Source organism: Sinocyclocheilus rhinocerous, unplaced genomic scaffold (assembly GCF_001515625.1).
Source record: "Sinocyclocheilus rhinocerous isolate Xijiao unplaced genomic scaffold, SAMN03320098_v1.1 scaffold1874, whole genome shotgun sequence".
In the NCBI taxonomy this organism is placed as follows: domain Eukaryota; kingdom Metazoa; phylum Chordata; class Actinopteri; order Cypriniformes; family Cyprinidae; genus Sinocyclocheilus; species Sinocyclocheilus rhinocerous.
The window spans coordinates 1,077,884-1,091,529 of record NW_015626862.1 but is presented as its reverse complement, the minus strand read 5'-3'; the positions used below and the strand labels follow the sequence as shown (position 1 = coordinate 1,091,529).

The 13,646-nt window shown below is 34.5% G+C and overlaps 1 pseudogene; it reads left to right on the top strand.

Annotated features, from left to right (window-relative positions):
* The window catches only part of LOC107716987 (peroxisomal targeting signal 2 receptor-like), an 18,310-nt pseudogene extending 5,057 nt beyond the window's left edge, over window positions 1–13,253 (top strand).
* Window positions 13,254–13,646: the final 393 nt, after the last annotated feature.

Below are 13,646 nucleotides of genomic sequence, written 5' to 3'. Positions count from 1 at the left end.
ATATATATATATATATATATATATATACTTATAGTAGTCTAAGTATCCTAATCTTTCTAATGTCACTTAGATTTTCTATTTTTTGTCATCTGATAATGTAGTCAACGGGGCCTCTATGCTTTGAAGAGACAATTTCAGCACCTCCCTTATCAGAGATTTCACGTCCTCCCCGCTCTAAGCAGTGATAGCAGGAGCCCTGGCTTCTCTGCCAGGAAATCTTTAATGCAAGACGCTTACATGCCAGCAATCTCAGTAAGAGATCTGTTCTGCAATAATTAAAATAGAAGTGCCTAGAGCGGGCCACATATCAAAGTTATTATTAAACTTGAGCTCATTGAAATAATGACAATTAATCTTCCTCAAAACCTTCAAACATTTTATTCTTAAATCTACAATCTGCCTCCTGCACGTTACTGTCGCCTAAGTTTACTTCACTATATTACAGTTAAATCCTAATCTAATCATGACAAACTATATATCATTGGAAAGGTCTAAGACTCCTAAATAGATATTTACCACTGTTTTTTGTTTAAAATTATGTAGGAAAAGTAATAGATGAATTTGTCTTCTTTGTTGCCTTTTTCTCTATCACACTTTAGAAATCATCAGAAATTATATATCAATTGAAAACTTAAAATCTCAAAATTCATCCTTTGAAACCCATTTTAAAATCAGACATTGCATTACCATGAAAATGGTACATCAAAATCATATTACAAAATGTTTTCATTCATGAATTATACAAATTTAAGTTTGGATAGTGCACTTTCACGTCTATGTTCAAAAATGTGAGTGACAATTAAGGGGTTAAGGCCCCATTTTGCAATGTATTCTGATATATTCTATCAGCTGGAGTGATGTGGTTTTGGATTTGTATAAATTATTTTCACACAGTAAATGGTGACAAGGTTTACTCTTTGTTAGGATTATCATAATTTAAAAATAAATTTTATTTATTTTTATGGTGGATTTTTATATTTTAGTCTGCAATTGTGACAAAGGTAAAATAATCAAATCTATACATAAAAAGCATTTGAAAAGTTTTTTTTTTTTAAGATGATGGCATAGCAAAGTTTGGTAAAACCATAATATTATAATAAGAAGCTTAAATCTGTTTAATTAAAATTTTATTAAAATCTTTAGGACCCATAGTTTAGATGCACTCCCTTTTTCCTGATGATACTATGTTAGCAGAAAATGGAACCATGTTGCTGTATATTGTGATAGAAAAACACTCTATCTTCCTAGAGTACTTGAAAGTGTTTATGTGATAGGCTTAATTTATTGTCATTCCCTGCGGATCGCATTTCAGAGTGGCTTTTATTTATTCCATCAGTTGCAGAACACCAAATCAATAAGGGTTACAATAGTCATTGGCACAAGCCTCCTAAGATGAAATTAACTAAAGTAGGGCTATTCATTTAAACAACGATCTATTGGATCGTCAATAAATGCCACATATTTTGATGCCATTTTAAGGATTGAGAAATTGAGATTCCTGTTCTGTATTAATCTTATTTGGACTTAAAAAATCTTACTGACATATTTGCTCCAGACCTGGTTTGTATGCACAAAGAATAGCTGGTGTGTTGGTGTTTGAAGTATTATTCAAATGGTGCAATATGAGATGCATAACATCTTTGGGGGGTTTGTTCGCAATAGTAATAATGATGCTTGACTTAGCACACTTTTAAGTGGCCTTAAAGATGAAATATTGAAGGGATAATCCACCCAAAAATGAATTATTCATCCTTATGTTGTTCCAAATCTGTATGACTCTCTTTCTTCTGTGAAACACAAAAGAAGATATTTAGAAGAATGTTGGTAATTAAACATTTTTGATTCTCATTGACTTCCATTGTATGGACCCAAAATATAATGGAAATCAATGGGAACCAAAACTGTTTGGTTCTCAACATTCTAAAAAATGTTCTCAGCAGAACAAAGAAAGTCATACAGGTTTGGAACAATATGAGGATGAGTAAATAATGACAAAAATTTCATTTTAGTGTGAACTATCCCTTTAAGTTGGATCTGTGTGCTTTACAGATATACGTTAATATGGTTATGCTGTGTTTATGCGGTGCTCACTTAATGCGTTAAGTTTCTGCATGATATATAGTTATGATTTATTTTATTTTTTAGGTTATTCAAAGTGGAACGTGCAGTTTATAGGGAACATATGAGAATTTTCCACTAGGCTGTACAAAATTTATGCGTAAGTCTATTTAACCAGCCTTTGAATTCTTATGCACTATATAGAGAAACCCCTGATGACTGAGTCTTTTGCTGTTTGTGGATACTGCTAACTTTGCACCTTCTGACTTGTAAAAAGTGAATGTCTGGACCATTTACTGCTTACTTCAGAATAGAAATGCTGTGCTTCAAGAAGAAGGTCAGATAGAAAGCGTAAAAGATATACGACAAGAGAAATTCCCTGTACAAATCTGTGGCCTGTGCAGCGTGGAGGACTGTTCCCTCAGCGCCTTGCCCTGGGTCCATTCGTGCTGAGTGCAAGTGGCCCTTGAAATGACTGTTATGGTTCAGAGGATTCTGCAGAGAGTGCAGACTAGGAATTTATGAGAAATTTGTGGCTTTTTAGAAGATTTAAAAGTCTGACACTTGAGATTTGAAGCTCGTCTCTGTTGCTAGGTGATGGGACACTGCGAGTGTGGGATGTGAAGGCAGGATCGTGCAGGCTGGCCGTCCCCGTGCACAGGGCTGAAATCCTCAGCTGTGATTGCTGCAGATATGACCAGGTGAGTATTTCCTCTATTCAGTTCATTCTCTGTCTGTGGACATGAATGGGATTTGAATTTCATAACAGTTTCTGATACAGTAGATGTTGAAGTGTTATTGTTCTGAACTTTCTCACAGCACTTAAGGAATCCATTACTCCAGGCTTCAGTGTCACATGATCCTTCAGAAATCAATCTAATATGCTGATTTGCTGCTTAAGAAACATTTCTTACTATTATGAATGCTGAAAACAGTTGTGCTACTTCATATTTTTTGTGGAAACTTTTTTTTAGGATTCTTTGATGAATGGAAAGTTAAAAAAAAAAACAGCATTTATTTTAAATATTTAAAGAATTTTGTAACATTATAAATGTCTTTACTGTCACTATTCATTAATGTAGTGTGTCCTTGCTAAAAAAAAAAAGGTTCATTTCTTAACATTTTTCTGTGTCAGAAGTGTTAGTGTATTTTAAGAATTTTGATAGAAATTAGAATTTAAAATGTTATTTATTTCTGAGATAACTGCGTACCACTGACTGAATTAAGCATGTAACATAGTGCCATGTGTCATGTGACCAACAATATAGCATACTGCACATACTATTAATTATATATGCAGTATATGCAATATAAAGTATATAGTGCACAATAATATTTCATTCCATTCACACTGTGTTTCAATTATGTAACAAGATCTGAAATGACAGAATAGATGGTGGACAAAACATTTAACTGTTATTCCTCTCGTGTTCTCAGAATATTCTGGTCACTGGAGCCGTGGACTGCAGTCTCCGAGTGTGGGACCTACGGAACGTCCAACATCCTGTAGCTCAAATGATGGGCCATTCCTACGCCATCCACAGAGTAAAGGTATTGTAGTTAGATGCCCAACTAATTTTTGTTATTTTAGTTTAAAAGCTGGCCTCAGTTTCTCGCAGAAGTGTGTCTTAATGTAGTTTCAGAGGTCATGCAAACAGTGTGCAAAGGGGGCCATAGTGTGAAATCATATGACAGTTTGAAATATTGAGTTGGATGAAGGGTAAAGACTGTACAGCTGCCATTCAACATCACATTAGTTTGTTCATTGCTTTGACTTAAATTAACTTAACAAGTCTGTTGAACATTAATGAGGCATGCAGCAGCGTCTGTCTGTGTGAAACTCACAGCGTGTTTCTGTACTGTATGTGACAGCTATGGATTTTTGTATAGAAACAGATTACCTTTAGGGATCTGCTAAATTGAGTTTGAGAAAATGTGAGTGCTTGATTGTCCAAATACTTAGCAATTATGTAGATTATCAGTGCACTTGACCAGTCCACTGTCAAACCTCTGCCCAAAACATACACAAATACTCTTGTATCTCCAAATAGAGCTATGAGAATAATAGCTGGGTCAGGGTGAAATCACACACTGTTTCAAGTTAATGGTTTTGTTCTCAGCTTTCAGATAATGTAAAAAAAAAAAACGAATGTGTGAAATAAGGAGCTATGAAGAGTTTATTGCACTGGGAATACAGGAGGGCTGCGAAGCATGAGATTGTGTGTTCCTGAATGTAATGATGTCAAGTAGCTTTCAAATGAACACTGTTTATTCTTATTATATGATTATTATGTCATCTTATACTGTATCAGTGATGAAGAGGTCTATTGTCTTTCTCATTTACTGTTCTACAAAAACTCTTCCAGTAGGGTAAGAGATAATATGATAATATTTGTGATGAAACCTCTTCATGTCATAATTCAGCTGATATCATTAAAAACACTCAGGCAGAAAGAGAATTAATCAATAGAAACGTGTAGATCTGAAAGATCTCATTTTAAAGTTCATCACATTATTTTAGCTTGCTAACAAGTATTGATTTTGCCTGATAAATTAATTTATTTTCCTGGTTATCTGCTCAAATACACATTTTAATAATAATATTTATTATTGTTGTTGTTGTTGTTATATATACATTTAATACAAGTTAAGTAAGTAAAGTTTGAATGGAGATATTTCTCCATATACGTTTAGGGTACATCAGGTGTGTAATGATGAATGTGGAATTAGATTGATGTAAAAATGTAAATTCATTTGAACTATTCACACTAAAGTCTGATTGGTTTTTGCTGTTTATACTATCATCTAAAATCATGAAAGGATTTGGGCCACATTCAGCTGCAGTGTAAATGTAGCCTATAGGCAAGGTCTTTGCAACTTTACAGATCTTCTTTATGCACCAAGAGCTTGTAACACTTTTGAAATCGCATCATATGACCCCTTTAAAGCAGTGTTCATTGATAAAGATGTCAGCATGTACATCAATTGATTTTTTTTTCTCCAGCAGCCACTGTATATTAATTCCTCTTTTATTTGTTTGTCATTTCTAGTTCTACCTTTTTTATAAGACCATCCTAGCATCCTGCTCATATGATTTCACAGTCAGGTAAGCCACATTTTTGACCATCTGTGTCACATTTAATCATCAAAGAACAAATTACAAACTAAATTCACATTAAGCAATATCACATGAGCAGCAGTGCTGTTCTTCTGAATATCAACACAACAGCGCGATTACAGGTGTGCTATTTCTTTTATACTTTTCTATAAATAAAAAGTTATAAAAAATTGTCTAATTAAATTAGGGGAATGGAACTAACTGTTGTATGACAAATTGTATAGGATACATTTTTTTTTACTAAAACAATTCGTCTTCCATCAAAAACACATGAAGTAGGATTTCACATTTCTAAAGACCTTTTGCACATGTTGAGGGCAGATGATCTTTCTTAGTGACCTTTGGATGAATGCTGAAGTCTGCATTGCTGGCACGTTACCAGAACTGGGTTGTAAAACTCGTTGATCTCATTTCAGGGTAGACTGGTTTATTTCCTTTTGCAGCAAATGCATTCTGTTAATGCATGGTTGTGTTTTTATGGAGCATGGAGCTCATTTTTGCATTGGGGGAATGATCTTTAATAGAGCCGTCAAGGACATTTCAGCAAAAATCACAGTAGTAAAGCAAAAGCTTACTGCCTAGTTGCTGTAATTTGATAAAGGAGCCACAATTTTTTCCATAGATTTTATGCAGATGTACACATGAAGTCTTAATAACTCTTAATTGTGATTAACTGTAAAATAAATTTTTAGGCCTTTGAGGAACACACTAATTATACTATAGTTAACAAAAGTCTGGCATTGCATTTTAGCACGCCTGTTTCTACTGCCAGACATCTAGTGATGTTCTTAAAAGTGAAGCTCTGCCACATAATTTGTTTAATTTTAACTTTTTTAATAATTAACTTTTTGTATGTAAAAATTAGGTTTTAACAAAAACACTGCTACACATTTCTGTTTTTATGCTAAGTGACATGTGACTGGTAACTGACAGTATGCAGATAAAGCTGTTGATCAAGCTGAACCTGGAACATTTCTTTAAAACTAAAGTTAGTCTATAATTGATAAAGGGATGGATAGTTGTTGTCCTCAAAGAGTGACAACAGGTCTTTGCCTTGGCTGTTGGAGAAAGATTACAGAGAGTACTTTATCTGGGATGACAAGCTTTTAAGATGAGAATTGACTCATCAAGTGGTCTTAGAGGTGAGTTTGATTTTCCTTCCAGCGCTGCTTGTCATCTTATTGTTTAAACGTTATCTGTTTGTCTAAGCCTGGAGGCGTTTGTCACTAAATGCGCCAGCCAATCAGTACATGGATACACACTGTGAATTTGTGTACTACGATGAACCCAGATCCCTATAAAAACAAGAAAAAGACACGTGTGTTATATTGTTCATACTTCCAAAATCTAATGTAGTGGTAATGTGAGTTTATATATATTTGTATATTTTTATTTTTAATATTTATATTTAAATGGACCGACAGTAACCATTGACTAAAAGTTGTGGGCGTGTCCAACTTTATGCAAATGAATCGAAACACATTGTGACGACTATCAATGAGAGTAAAGGCAATGCACAATTTCTATACAAAATGATGCAATTTATATATAATGTAAAGCATTTTATTCACAAAAGATGATATCTAATTTTCAATCTGCAGTACATCTCATTTATGATCATTTTTTAATAAGCCAGTCAGTGTGAACAGCCCTTAAGAGGTGCATAAGGAGCCGGTAATATTACTGTACCTTAGTAGTAGAAGTTCTTTTTTTATATTTGTTCAACTTTCAGTTTGTTGTCGTTCTCTCAGTTCATTTAGCATGAATTATAGCCAGTTAGCTTAAGAACTAGTATTTGCGGTTTTGCTTTCATAGAAATCAGTTCTATTGATTACAGGAAATTTGCTGTTTGGACAGGACAGGACAGACTAAGGTGCTATCTAATTAGTTTTACCTTCAGAGTAAACTGTGATAATGCCGACCGTGAGGTAATTACCAGAAATGATTTCCACAGGAAGAACGGATCAACATTAATCTTTTTTGTTCCCTTTGTGGTAAAGAGATAATGCTGTTTATTTAAATACAAAGCCTTTTTGAAGCCTTTTTACGTTCAAAAGAACATTTGAGCCACCTGCTTCCACACACACACACACACACACACATACTCTCTTAACTGTTTACTTAACCCATTCTATGCAGTCGCTCTTTCAGATCTGATCAGGTCTCGTTTACAGCAGATAAGGTTTCCTCTTTCATACGTAACAGCTGGCTTTTCTGAGTTGCTATGACGGCACGTACATGCTAGTACCGGGTAGAAAGTACAGAAGGAAAAGTACGTCTTTCTCTGTGTTATTTAACAACTAATTAGTCAGGGATATTGATTTTTCTGTATTGTTCTTTGCTTTGTGTAAAGAGCGCTTCTTCTTTTTCTTTCTGCTTTTTCTTTCTTTCTTTCAATAATGACAGTTTGTTTAGGTTGATGCATTGCTTTAAATAAAGTATGACAGATATCAGTGATGTATGTAATCTCATAAAATAAATTTCACATAAATACATGCACAAATTGTGAACTGCATAAATAAATTTTGAAAAAAAACATTTGCCACAATATTGTTGATTTTAATTTAGGTATGTGGTTGGATTTAATTTGGTTTTTGCGCACATTTTTCACATTTTCTGTGCTTATTGTTGGTAAAAATTGTGTGAGTCTAGTAATTTGGCACACGTTTATCTTATTACATTGTGGTTTTGCACCCTTTTTACTGATTGAGTGATGTTTGGTGCCCTGTTTTAGTGCCCTCTGAAACTTTGACAAGGACCCAAACCTATCGATGCCACGCTGGTGACTTATTTCAGCATCTCTTTCTAAAGCCGTCCACACCCTGAGCAGCTGTCGTCCCACTGTGCTTATAAATAATATCCTTCACTTCTTCTCTATGTTATTATTAATGCATGCCTAATGTTTTCCTATAGACAGGGAGTTTTTTTTCTTTTTTTTGCGGAGAGGTGATTTGATTACATTTGCTGAATGGATCAGTCGGGGGCTGGTGAGCCAGGGCTGCGTCAGGGCTTTGAGCCGCTGCCCCGTCAGAGAAGAAAAATGGCCGTTCAATTAGCATGATTGCCTTTTGCTGCTCTGCGTCCACAGATTCTGGGACTACTCCAAGAACCAGCCGCTGCTGGAGACACTGGAGCACCACTCAGAGTTTGTGTGTGGCCTGGATTTCAACCTGCACATCCCTAACCAGGTATAAAACACACTAAAACACACTGCTGTGGGTCACACCTATTGACTATAGCTGAATGTAAAGATCTGAAAAAGTGGTCCTAGTGGTCAGAGCTTGTGCAGTTTAGCTCCCAGTTCTGTTCTGCCACATCCTGCCACTTCCTCCCATGCTGTCCTTTCAATTAGTGGCAAAAAGGAAATTCATATTGGGAGAAAACAATGTAGTACCTTTCAATAGCGCAGCAAAGAATAACTCCAAGCAACAGAAAGGAAAACTTGAAATCGCATCATATGACCCCTTTAAGTAAAGCCGGTGTTATTCCAGTGGTTCCACAAAGTATAAGAATATTTAGGCAAAATTCTTTAATAGCTGATGACTGTAAACTTTAATAGTAAAAATGGCACATTGTAATAAATTTTAAAAAATGCTATTTGCATTTTAAATTTGATGACCCAAACTAAAAGTGTTCTCTGAGTTTTCAAGTGATTCTTTGAAACTGACAGTTTGAACTGATTCACAGAAATGCACTGAACTGGACTAATAAATCAGTTCAAGCTGTCCATTTCAGTCAGTATCACACATTATGTTAGTATCAGCAAGGTACTATACTTCTAGTTAATTTAATAGTTTTTATTAGTTTTTATTTGTATATTTTTCATTTTAATTTTAAAGTTGTAATACTTTTCTTGTGTCTTTGTCATTCTTATTCTTATTTTTTTTAAATGTCTATATAACTTTTATTTCATTTTTAGTTATTTTAGGTTATTTCAGTAGGCCTACATCAAGTTAAACTAAATGAAAATGAGAAATGTTTCCTTGGCAACTAGCTGAGTTAGTTTTTAATATGTCTGGTAATGTTTATTTTATTTCAACTAATAATTTTTTTTTATGGTTTTAGTTTTAGTTAACTATAATAACCATGCAGTGATTTATTAAATATTACTGAAAATTAACATGTTTTAGTTTAGTTTAGTTAAGTTTTTTTTTGTGTGTGTGTGTGTGTGTGTGTGTTTGTTTGAAATGAAGGTAGTTCTGATTTGGCAAAAATCATCCTTTTTTAGCAATTGCAAAGCAATTACATAAATATAAGTAATATATCAGATATTGCCAAAATGCTGAAAAATATTGAGATATAATTGTGCTATGTTATGTCATCCAATCTTACTTCTGAGATTTATTTGTATTTATTTATTTATTTATTTATATAGCTGCAATTTAATGACATCTGTTCTGATGAACCAGCGACTCGTAATTGAGAAACTTAAATCAATATTTCCATGACTCCATCTCCAGCTATTAATTTCTATTAACCTTCACTGTAAGCCCTTGCCTATAGACCTCGCTTCACCTCTGATGTCTGTCTGTTGCACAAAACAGTCATCCGCAAAGAGGAGGCATGCCTTGTTCATAGAGCGTGTACAAGGAATCGGTCACGTACACTAACAGAGCACTCAGCTCATTGAGATGTGGGCCGCAGTCCTCTGGGGGCTGGTCCTGTCTGACGCCAGCACTCACTGTGATGAATAAAAGTCAGAGCAGTCAATGAGCCATCACTGAGCTGACAGGAGACATCTGCAGCAAACCCTCCTCAGCTCCATTGTGCCACTGTGCCATTTTTCTGAGATTTACCTTTGAATACCTTGCAACCTATAGCTCACCTCAGGCTCTGAAGCCTGTGAATATAAAGCTCTTCCTTTCTGACTGTTTACATGGCGCATGATGTATTTAATGTTTTTGATTTGATTAGATTTCAATGAATTAATTTTATGCAGTCAAGGGAAATAAGTTATGATTTAATTTAATGCAGAACTGGAAAGTAAGCTGTTATAGAGCTAACTGAAAATACACTGTAGCCCAGTATTTGCATATGTGGTGTATTTCTGTGTTTATTAGAATATTGTGTCAACGGTTTGGAGTTAGTCAAATTTTATTTAAAGAAAAGAAATTCATATTTTATTATGTAAAGAAACTTTAATTTGATCAAAAGTGACAATGCAAACATTTATCATGTTACAAAAGATTTATTTTTCATATAAATTCTGTTCTTTTGAACTTTCTATTCATCAAAGAATCCTGAAAAATGTTTTACCCTTTCCACAAAAAGATTAAGCAGCACAGCTGTTTTCAACATTGATAATAAGAAATGTTTCTTAAGCACCAAATCGCTGAAAACTTGGAGTAATGGCTGCTGAAAATTCCCAGGAATAAATTACATTTTAAAATACATTAAAATTATTTTATATTCACAGTATTAGTGTTTTTACTGTATTTATTTTTATCAAATAAATGCAGCCTTGGTGAGTATAAGAGACTTCTGTAACGAAAAATGTAAATCTTACCAACCCCAAAGATTTCAGTGTATTATATATTATTATATATAATACATTTTAAATAACAAAATATTTATTTAATAAAGTAAATAAATAAGAAGTGTTTTGTTTTTTAATTTGATTTTATTTTTATTTGATTGCTTAATTTTTGTAGTTTTTTATCACTATCCACTGGTTTGAGCTTCTCTTTCAAACCCTTTAGATTCCTTGCGTTGTCAAAGCATCCTTTTTTCTTTTTTTTGGCTAAAGTTATTTGTGTTGTTTGCAGGGCATAATATTTCCATTCAACTTTTTTCAAGGCTTTGCCATTACCTTCACATCTCATTTTGGTAATGTACAGTTTCCGGTCAATCTGAATGCAAATTTGGAAAGCTTTTAAACTCACTTAGATGTCTTGCCCATTTCAGAGTATTTTGTAAGTCTCTTACAAGAACAACCAGAATTATGGACCGCAGTGTGTCAGTGCCAAATTGCAGGTTTGGAAAAATTATGTATGGATTCTCTCTTATTGTTAGTTCCGAATGAGGCGTAAGTGCAGCTGTTGGCAGGCTGCAGGTGGTGTGAGTTGTTCCTGCAAGGCGAGGGCAAGAACTGTGAAGTGCTTTTTCTACCGCAGTCTCCCTGTTCACTGCCAAACATACACACATACGCACCTTGTGCTGCTCGTGCTCGCTGTCAAGACCAATATTCAAGCCCACAACTCACCCTGAGCCATTGTCAAATACACATTTTAGAGTCCAGGGGGATCTAACATGACCAATGTCATTTATTGTCTAAGTGGGTATGATTATAGCTCGATTTTGACTGTTCCTAACAGCTGACATATCAGTTTCAAAACACACATTCCCAATGAAAATTCGCTCCTCTTCACCGTTCGGTTTGATTGGTCATTATGCCTTTGAACAAAGTGAAGCATTTAAATGCGGTAATGATACTGTAACCGGTTGTTGAGAAAAAGCCCAGCTCTGACTTCATTTAAATCCACAGCAGCTGATACATCATACCTTTACACTTTCTGACAAGAAACTAGAATGTTTCTCCAAAAGAGGACATGTATCTTGTGTTCTTGCCTCCAGTTATATTAAACATTGTGTTATTATCAGCTGACCATCCGTTCACTCCTCGCTCCTGCTCTCTGCATCTGTTTCTTCTGCACTGTTGCCTGCTCTCTGGCACTCAGTCTCTGTTGTGCAGTTTTGCAGTCAAGTAATTAATGAAGGACTTTTTCTCCCTCAATGGGTGAGTCACAGGCTTTCTGCTGGAGCGCTCTGGAGTAATGAGATGCAAAGAAAAGGACTGCAATAAAGAGGAGTGGAACATCACTATATCACTTTCACATTGAGTTGAATTTTGTCTGTTAGGACAAACTGTGCCTTTGAAATTCTATTAATAGTAAAATAGACATGAAAGGACGTGTATATAGTCCATATATATATTATTTTGAAAGAATTGTTTAAGTCAAGCAAAGATCCAAGTCTTTTTACTTCAAAATGTCACATATTTCAGTGTTATTTGCCATTTCTTTGTAATTGTGAAATTCACTAGAAATTTCTGAGTGAAAATTGTTTCTGCACCTTTGTGATTAATATCTTATGCATTCGTATATTAATAATAATTGCACTTATTTATATATGTATAAATATGAATCATTATATGTTCATAAAAATCATATCACCGTTATTGACAAAAATTATATCGCGATACATATTGATATTTAATTATTGTCCAGCCCTATGTTCATGTTATGTCAGCTGCCCTTATTCAGTATGTCTAGATATTGCTATAACAGTTTATATTCAGGAAAACATAAAAGTTCACTGTTAAGTGTACATTGTACGGTAGCAATTTAATGTGCACTTGTTTTCCTTGCACGGGCAAAAAGAGATGCTTTAAAAGTCTTTGAAGCAGCATCAAAAGAAACAATTATTTGGCTGAACATCATTATTGTGTATTTCAGTAAAGCAGCACATGCATAAAAATCTCTTTGTTTTCCTATATCGGGGTACTCTCTCAGCACTGCTGGAGTTTTTTTTTTTCCCCCTGTGACTTGATCCTTGTGGTGACAGAATAAGCTTTGTGCTTTCCATGAATTGGAATTTTTAATGGCGTTTTCCATTGTTCAACTAAAATAAAAAAATTTAAAAAGTAAAATGTCAGTACTTTTACATACTCAATTACGTAGATGCATTGTTAATTGTGTGACTGTGGCCTTCTTCACAGGTTGTGGACTGCTCTTGGGATGAGACTGTAAAAGTCTTCACCCCTTCATGCCTGGCCGCCCTATAGGAGGAGGTTAGTGCACCATAAGAAGATGTTGCCGCAATGCACGGGGGAGCCACAGCTCTGTTTCAATCACAGGTGCAGAGTTTGCCAAGATTTCACTGCGGTTTTCCTAATGATGCTATTAAAGGAGAACCAGTGGGACTCATCGGGAGCGCCATACAGATGAGGGGGAATCTCATGCTGTCACTGAGTGTAAAAACTGAGTGTGGTGTTATTATAATGTTTCTTAAGTGTAAAATCAAACTAAAAGTGAGTTTACCTTAAGCAGTGAGTGCCTTGTTGTCTGAAGCTCATTGGTTATGTAGTATGTGTATGTTGTTATTTCTTACTGGTTTGTTAAACTTATATTAATAAATCAATGCAATCTGTCATTCTCAAAATCTTATCTTAAATCCTGAGCTTTCCTTTAATCTAATTAATATTGCCTCCCACACAATTTTAACAGACACAGGTGAATATTTTATCAAAGTTTGGGACACAGTGAATATTGTTTGTATTTGTCTTGGGTCAGTATGGAGGAATAAATATGCAAAGTATACAAGCATTTAAAGGTTTAACAGTAAAGTACTGTGTGGGTATAACCTGTGCAGTGATTGAATGGACTATGGTATTTTGTATATACCAAAGTATTAAATTATATATATACAGCCTATATATATATATATATATATATATTTTTTTTTTTTTTTT